The following is a 10,036-nucleotide window of genomic DNA, read 5'->3' on the forward strand; positions in this document are numbered from 1 at the left end:
GGTTGATGTGAACCTCAATAATATTGTTAGTGGTTGATGTGAACATCAATAATATTGTTAGTTGTTGATGTGAACCTCAATAATATTGATAATGGTTGATGTGAACCTCAACAATATTGTTAGTGATTGATGTGAACCTCAATAATATTGTTAGTGGTTGATGTGAACCTCAATAATATGGTTTGTTGTTTATATAATATAATTATTCATGATTCATGTGAACCTCAATAATATTGTTGGGGATTGATGTGAACCTCAATAATATTGTTAGTGATTGATGTGAACCTCAATAATATTGTTGATGATTCATGTGAACCTCAATAATATTGTTAGTGATTGATGTGAACCTCAATAATATTGTTAGTGATTGATGTGAACCTCAATAATATTGTTGGGGATTGATGTGAACCTCAATAATATTGTTAGTTGTTGATGTGAACCTCAATAATATTTTTGGGGATTGATGAGAACCTCAATAATATTGTTAGTGATTGATGTGAACCTCAATAATATTGTTAGTTGTTGATGTGAACCTCAATAATATTGTTAGTGATTGATGTGATCCTCAATAATATTGTTAGTGATTGATGTGAACCTCAATAATATTGTTAGTTGTTGATGTGAACCTCAATAATATTGTTAGTGATTGATGTGAACCTCAATAATATTGTTGGGGATTGATGTGAACCTCAATAATATTGTTTGTGGTGGATGTGAACCTCAATAATATTGTTAGTGATTGATGTGATCCTCAATAATATTGTTAGTGATTGATGTGAACCTCAATAATATTGTTAGTTGTTGATGTGAACCTCAATAATATTGTTAGTGATTGATGTGAACCTCAATAATATTGTTGGGGATTGATGTGAACCTCAATAATATTGTTGATGATTCATGTGAACCTCAATAATATTGTTAGTGATTGATGTGATCCTCCATAATATTGTTAGTGGTTGATGTGAACCTCAATAACATTGTTAGTGATTGATGTGAACCTCAATAATATTGTTAGTGATTGATGGAAACCTCAATAATATTGTTAGTGGTTGATGTGAACCTCAATAATATTGTTAGTGGTTGAAGTGAACCTCAATAATATTGTGAGTGGTTGATGTGAACCTCAATAATATTGTTAGTGGTTGATGTGAACCTCAATAATATTGTTGATGATTCATGTGAACCTCAATAATATTGTTAGTGATTGATGTGATCCTCCATAATATTGATAGTGGTTGATGTGAACCTCAATAATATTGTTAGTGATTGATGTGAACCTCAATAATATTGTTGGGGATTGATGTGAACCTCAATAATATTGTTAGTGATTGATGTGAACCTCAATAATATTGTTAGTGATTGATGTGAACCTCAATAATATTGTTGGGGATTGATGTGAACCTCAATAATATTGTTAGTTGTTGATGTGAACCTCAATAATATTTTTGGGGATTGATGAGAACCTCAATAATATTGTTAGTGATTGATGTGAACCTCAATAATATTATTAGTTGTTGATGTGAACCTCAATAATATTGTTAGTGATTGATGTGATCCTCAATAATATTGTTAGTGATTGATGTGAACCTCAATAATATTGTTGGGGATTGATGTGAACCTCAATAATATTGTTAGTTGTTGATGTGAACCTCAATAATATTGTTAGTGATTGATGTGATCCTCAACAATATTGTTAGTGATTGATGTGAACCTCAATAATATTGTTAGTTGTTGATGTGAACCTCAATAATATTGTTAGTGATTGATGTGAACCTCAATAATATTGTTAGTGATTGATGTGAACCTCAATAATATTGTTAGTTGTTGATGTGAACCTCAATAATCTTGTTAGTGATTGATGTGAACCTCAATAATATTGTTGGGGATTGATGTGAACCTCAATAATATTGTTTGTGGTGGATGTGAACCTCAATAATATTGTTAGTGATTGATGTGATCCTCAATAATATTGTTAGTGATTGATGTGAACCTCAATAATATTGTTAGTTGTTGATGTGAACCTCAATAATATTGTTAGTGATTGATGTGAACCTCAATAATAGTGTTAGTTGTTGATGTGAACCTCAATAATATTGTTGGGGATTGATGTGAACCTCAATAATAATGTTAGTGATTGATGTGAACCTCAATAATATTTTTGGGGATTGATGTGAACCTCAATAATATTGTTAGTGATTGATGTGAACCTCAATAATATTGTTAGTTGTTGATGTGAACCTCAATAGTATTGTTAGTTGTTGATGTGAACCTCAATAATATTGTAGGGATTGATGTGAACCTCTATAATATTGTTAGCGATTGATGTGAACCTCAATAATATTGTTGGGGATTGATGAGAACCTCAATAATATTGTTAGTGGTGGATGTGAACCTCAATAATATTGTTAGTGATTGTTGTGAACCTCAATAATATTGTTGGGGATTGATGTGAACCTCAATAATATTGTTAGTGATTGATGTGAACCTCAATAATATTGTTAGTTGTTGATGTGAACCTCTATAAAATTGTTAGTGATTGATGTGAAACTCAATAATATTGTTAGTTGTTGATGTGAACCTCAATAATATTGTTAGTGATTGATGTGAACCTCAATAATATTGTTAGTTGTTGATGTGAACCTCAATAATATTGTTAGTGATTGATGTGAACCTGAATAATATTGTTGGGGATTGATGTGAACCTCAATAATATTGTTAGCGATTGATGTGAACCTCAATAATATTGTTGGAGATTGATGAGAACCACAATAATATTGTTAGTGGTGGATGTGAACCTGAATAATATTGTTGGGGATTGATGTGAACCTCAATAATATTGTTAGCGATTGATGTGAACCTCAATAATATTGTTGGAGATTGATGAGAACCACAATAATATTGTTAGTGGTGGATGTGAACCTCAATAATATTGTTAGTGATTGATGTGAACCTCAATAATATTGTTAGTGATTGATGTGAACCTCAATAATATTGTTGGGGATTGATGTGAACCTCAAAAATATTGTTAGTGGTTGATGGGAACCTCAATAATATTGTTAGTGGTTGATGTGAACCTCAATAATATTGTTAGTGGTTGATGTGAACATCAATAATATTGTTAGTTGTTGATGTGAACCTCAATAATATTGTTAGTGGTTGATGTGAACCTCAACAATATTGTTAGTGATTGATGTGAACCTCAATAATATTGTTAGTGGTTGATGTGAACCTCAATAATATGGTTTGTTGTTTATATAATATAATTATTCATGATTCATGTGAACCTCAATAATATTGTTGGGGATTGATGTGAACCTCAATAATATTGTTAGTGATTGATGTGAACCTCAATAATATTGTTGATGATTCATGTGAACCTCAATAATATTGTTAGTGATTGATGTGAACCTCAATAATATTGTTAGTGATTGATGTGAACCTCAATAATATTGTTGGGGATTGATGTGAACCTCAATAATATTGTTAGTTGTTGATGTGAACCTCAATAATATTTTTGGGGATTGATGAGAACCTCAATAATATTGTTAGTGATTGATGTGAACCTCAATAATATTGTTAGTTGTTGATGTGAACCTCAATAATATTGTTAGTGATTGATGTGATCCTCAATAATATTGTTAGTGATTGATGTGAACCTCAATAATATTGTTGGGGATTGATGTGAACCTCAATAATATTGTTAGTTGTTGATGTGAACCTCAATAACATTGTTAGTGATTGATGTGAACCTCAATAATATTGTTGGGGATTGATGTGAACCTCAATAATATTGTTTGTGGTGGATGTGAACCTCAATAATATTGTTAGTGATTGATGTGATCCTCAATAATATTGTTAGTGATTGATGTGAACCTCAATAATATTGTTAGTTGTTGATGTGAACCTCAATAATATTGTTAGTGATTGATGTGAACCTCAATAATATTATTGGGGATTGATGTGAACCTCAATAATATTGTTGATGATTCATGTGAACCTCAATAATATTGTTAGTGATTGATGTGATCCTCCATAATATTGTTAGTGGTTGATGTGAACCTCAATAACATTGTTAGTGATTGATGTGAACCTCAATAATATTGTTAGTGATTGATGGAAACCTCAATAATATTGTTAGTTGTTGATGTGAACCTCAATAATATTGTTAGTGGTTGAAGTGAACCTCAATAATATTGTGAGTGGTTGATGTGAACCTCAATAATATTGTTAGTGGTTGATGTGAACCTCAATAATATTGTTGATGATTCATGTGAACCTCAATAATATTGTTAGTGATTGATGTGATCCTCCATAATATTGATAGTGGTTGATGTGAACCTCAATAACATTGTTAGTGATTGATGTGAACCTCAATAATATTGTTAGTGATTGATGTAAACCTCAATAATATTGTTAGTGGTTGATGTGAACCTCAATAATATTGTTAGTGATTGATGTGAACCTCAATAATATTGTTGGGGATTGATGTGAACCTCAATAATATTGTTAGTGATTGATGTGAACCTCAATAATATTGTTAGTGATTGATGTGAACCTCAATAATATTGTTGGGGATTGATGTGAACCTCAATAATATTGTTAGTTGTTGATGTGAACCTCAATAATATTTTTGGGGATTGATGAGAACCTCAATAATATTGTTAGTGATTGATGTGAACCTCAATAATATTGTTAGTTGTTGATGTGAACCTCAATAATATTGTTAGTGATTGATGTGATCCTCAATAATATTGTTAGTGATTGATGTGAACCTCAATAATATTGTTAGTGGTTGATGTGAACCTCAATAATATTGTTGATGATTCATGTGAACCTCAATAATATTGTTAGTGATTGATGTGATCCTCCATAATATTGATAGTGGTTGATGTGAACCTCAATAACATTGTTAGTGATTGATGTGAACCTCAATAATATTGTTAGTGATTGATGTAAACCTCAATAATATTGTTAGTGGTTGATGTGAACCTCAATAATATTGTTAGTGATTGATGTGAACCTCAATAATATTGTTGGGGATTGATGTGAACCTCAATAATATTGTTAGTGATTGATGTGAACCTCAATAATATTGTTGATGATTCATGTGAACCTCAATAATATTGTTAGTGATTGATGTGAACCTCAATAATATTGTTAGTGATTGATGTGAACCTCAATAATATTGTTGGGGATTGATGTGAACCTCAATAATATTGTTAGTTGTTGATGTGAACCTCAATAATATTTTTGGGGATTGATGAGAACCTCAATAATATTGTTAGTGATTGATGTGAACCTCAATAATATTGTTAGTTGTTGATGTGAACCTCAATAATATTGTTAGTGATTGATGTGATCCTCAATAATATTGTTAGTGATTGATGTGAACCTCAATAATATTGTTGGGGATTGATGTGAACCTCAATAATATTGTTAGTTGTTGATGTGAACCTCAATAACATTGTTAGTGATTGATGTGAACCTCAATAATATTGTTGGGGATTGATGTGAACCTCAATAATATTGTTTGTGGTGGATGTGAACCTCAATAATATTGTTAGTGATTGATGTGATCCTCAATAATATTGTTAGTGATTGATGTGAACCTCAATAATATTGTTAGTTGTTGATGTGAACCTCAATAATATTGTTAGTGATTGATGTGAACCTCAATAATATTATTGGGGATTGATGTGAACCTCAATAATATTGTTGATGATTCATGTGAACCTCAATAATATTGTTAGTGATTGATGTGATCCTCCATAATATTGTTAGTGGTTGATGTGAACCTCAATAACATTGTTAGTGATTGATGTGAACCTCAATAATATTGTTAGTGATTGATGGAAACCTCAATAATATTGTTAGTTGTTGATGTGAACCTCAATAATATTGTTAGTGGTTGAAGTGAACCTCAATAATATTGTGAGTGGTTGATGTGAACCTCAATAATATTGTTAGTGGTTGATGTGAACCTCAATAATATTGTTGATGATTCATGTGAACCTCAATAATATTGTTAGTGATTGATGTGATCCTCCATAATATTGATAGTGGTTGATGTGAACCTCAATAACATTGTTAGTGATTGATGTGAACCTCAATAATATTGTTAGTGATTGATGTAAACCTCAATAATATTGTTAGTGGTTGATGTGAACCTCAATAATATTGTTAGTGATTGATGTGAACCTCAATAATATTGTTGGGGATTGATGTGAACCTCAATAATATTGTTAGTGATTGATGTGAACCTCAATAATATTGTTAGTGATTGATGTGAACCTCAATAATATTGTTGGGGATTGATGTGAACCTCAATAATATTGTTAGTTGTTGATGTGAACCTCAATAATATTTTTGGGGATTGATGAGAACCTCAATAATATTGTTAGTGATTGATGTGAACCTCAATAATATTGTTAGTTGTTGATGTGAACCTCAATAATATTGTTAGTGATTGATGTGATCCTCAATAATATTGTTAGTGATTGATGTGAACCTCAATAATATTGTTAGTGGTTGATGTGAACCTCAATAATATTGTTGATGATTCATGTGAACCTCAATAATATTGTTAGTGATTGATGTGATCCTCCATAATATTGATAGTGGTTGATGTGAACCTCAATAACATTGTTAGTGATTGATGTGAACCTCAATAATATTGTTAGTGATTGATGTAAACCTCAATAATATTGTTAGTGGTTGATGTGAACCTCAATAATATTGTTAGTGATTGATGTGAACCTCAATAATATTGTTGGGGATTGATGTGAACCTCAATAATATTGTTAGTGATTGATGTGAACCTCAATAATATTGTTAGTGATTGATGTGAACCTCAATAATATTGTTGGGGATTGATGTGAACCTCAATAATATTGTTAGTTGTTGATGTGAACCTCAATAATATTTTTGGGGATTGATGAGAACCTCAATAATATTGTTAGTGATTGATGTGAACCTCAATAATATTGTTAGTTGTTGATGTGAACCTCAATAATATTGTTAGTGATTGATGTGAACCTCAATAATATTGTTAGCGATTGATGTGAACCTCAATAATATTGTTGGGGATTGATGAGAACCTCAATAATATTGTTAGTGGTGGATGTGAACCTCAATAATATTGTTAGTGATTGATGTGAACCTCAATAATATTGTTAGTGATTGTTGTGAACCTCAATAATATTGTTGGGGATTGATGTGAACCTCAATAATATTGTTAGTGATTGATGTGAACCTCAATAATATTGTTAGTTGTTGATGTGAACCTCTATAAAATTGTTAGTGATTGATGTGAAACTCAATAATATTGTTAGTTGTTGATGTGAACCTCAATAGTATTGTTAGTTGTTGATGTGAACCTCAATAATATTGTTAGTGATTGATGTGAACCTCAATAATATTGTTAGTTGTTGATGTGAACCTCAATAATATTGTTAGTGATTGATGTGAACCTGAATAATATTGTTGGGGATTGATGTGAACCTCAATAATATTGTTAGCGATTGATGTGAACCTCAATAATATTGTTGGAGATTGATGAGAACCACAATAATATTGTTAGTGGTGGATGTGAACCTGAATAATATTGTTGGGGATTGATGTGAACCTCAATAATATTGTTAGCGATTGATGTGAACCTCAATAATATTGTTGGAGATTGATGAGAACCACAATAATATTGTTAGTGGTGGATGTGAACCTCAATAATATTGTTAGTGATTGATGTGAACCTCAATAATATTGTTAGTGATTGATGTGAACCTCAATAATATTGTTGGGGATTGATGTGAACCTCAAAAATATTGTTAGTGGTTGATGGGAACCTCAATAATATTGTTAGTGGTTGATGTGAACCTCAATAATATTGTTAGTGGTTGATGTGAACATCAATAATATTGTTAGTTGTTGATGTGAACCTCAATAATATTGTTAGTGGTTGATGTGAACCTCAACAATATTGTTAGTGATTGATGTGAACCTCAATAATATTGTTAGTGGTTGATGTGAACCTCAATAATATGGTTTGTTGTTTATATAATATAATTATTCATGATTCATGTGAACCTCAATAATATTGTTGGGGATTGATGTGAACCTCAATAATATTGTTAGTGATTGATGTGAACCTCAATAATATTGTTGATGATTCATGTGAACCTCAATAATATTGTTAGTGATTGATGTGAACCTCAATAATATTGTTAGTGATTGATGTGAACCTCAATAATATTGTTGGGGATTGATGTGAACCTCAATAATATTGTTAGTTGTTGATGTGAACCTCAATAATATTTTTGGGGATTGATGAGAACCTCAATAATATTGTTAGTGATTGATGTGAACCTCAATAATATTGTTAGTTGTTGATGTGAACCTCAATAATATTGTTAGTGATTGATGTGATCCTCAATAATATTGTTAGTGATTGATGTGAACCTCAATAATATTGTTGGGGATTGATGTGAACCTCAATAATATTGTTAGTTGTTGATGTGAACCTCAATAACATTGTTAGTGATTGATGTGAACCTCAATAATATTGTTGGGGATTGATGTGAACCTCAATAATATTGTTTGTGGTGGATGTGAACCTCAATAATATTGTTAGTGATTGATGTGATCCTCAATAATATTGTTAGTGATTGATGTGAACCTCAATAATATTGTTAGTTGTTGATGTGAACCTCAATAATATTGTTAGTGATTGATGTGAACCTCAATAATATTATTGGGGATTGATGTGAACCTCAATAATATTGTTGATGATTCATGTGAACCTCAATAATATTGTTAGTGATTGATGTGATCCTCCATAATATTGTTAGTGGTTGATGTGAACCTCAATAACATTGTTAGTGATTGATGTGAACCTCAATAATATTGTTAGTGATTGATGGAAACCTCAATAATATTGTTAGTTGTTGATGTGAACCTCAATAATATTGTTAGTGATTGATGTGAACCTCAATAATATTGTTGGGGATTGATGTGAACCTCAATAATATTGTTAGTGATTGATGTGAACCTCAATAATATTGTTAGTGATTGATGTGAACCTCAATAATATTGTTGGGGATTGATGTGAACCTCAATAATATTGTTAGTTGTTGATGTGAACCTCAATAATATTTTTGGGGATTGATGAGAACCTCAATAATATTGTTAGTTGTTGATGTGAACCTCAATAATATTGTTAGTGATTGATGTGATCCTCAATAATATTGTTAGTGATTGATGTGAACCTCAATAATATTGTTAGTGGTTGATGTGAACCTCAATAATATTGTTGATGATTCATGTGAACCTCAATAATATTGTTAGTGATTGATGTGATCCTCCATAATATTGATAGTGGTTGATGTGAACCTCAATAACATTGTTAGTGATTGATGTGAACCTCAATAATATTGTTAGTGATTGATGTAAACCTCAATAATATTGTTAGTGGTTGATGTGAACCTCAATAATATTGTTAGTGATTGATGTGAACCTCAATAATATTGTTGGGGATTGATGTGAACCTCAATAATATTGTTAGTGATTGATGTGAACCTCAATAATATTGTTAGTGATTGATGTGAACCTCAATAATATTGTTGGGGATTGATGTGAACCTCAATAATATTGTTAGTTGTTGATGTGAACCTCAATAATATTTTTGGGGATTGATGAGAATCTCAATAATATTGTTAGTGATTGATGTGAACCTCAATAATATTGTTAGTTGTTGATGTGAACCTCAATAATATTGTTAGTGATTGATGTGAACCTCAATAATATTGTTAGTGATTGATGTGATCCTCAATAATATTGTTAGTGATTGATGTGAACCTCAATAATATTGTTAGTTGTTGATGTGAACCTCAATAATATTGTTAGTGATTGATGTGAACCTCAATAATATTATTGGGGATTGATGTGAACCTCAATAATATTGTTGATGATTCATGTGAACCTCAATAATATTGTTAGTGATTGATGTGATCCTCCATAATATTGTTAGTGGTTGATGTGAACC

The sequence above is a fragment of the Saccoglossus kowalevskii genome, chromosome 19 (genome assembly GCF_978046115.1).
Source record: "Saccoglossus kowalevskii chromosome 19, keSacKowa6.1, whole genome shotgun sequence".
Lineage (NCBI taxonomy): Eukaryota > Metazoa > Hemichordata > Enteropneusta > Harrimaniidae > Saccoglossus > Saccoglossus kowalevskii.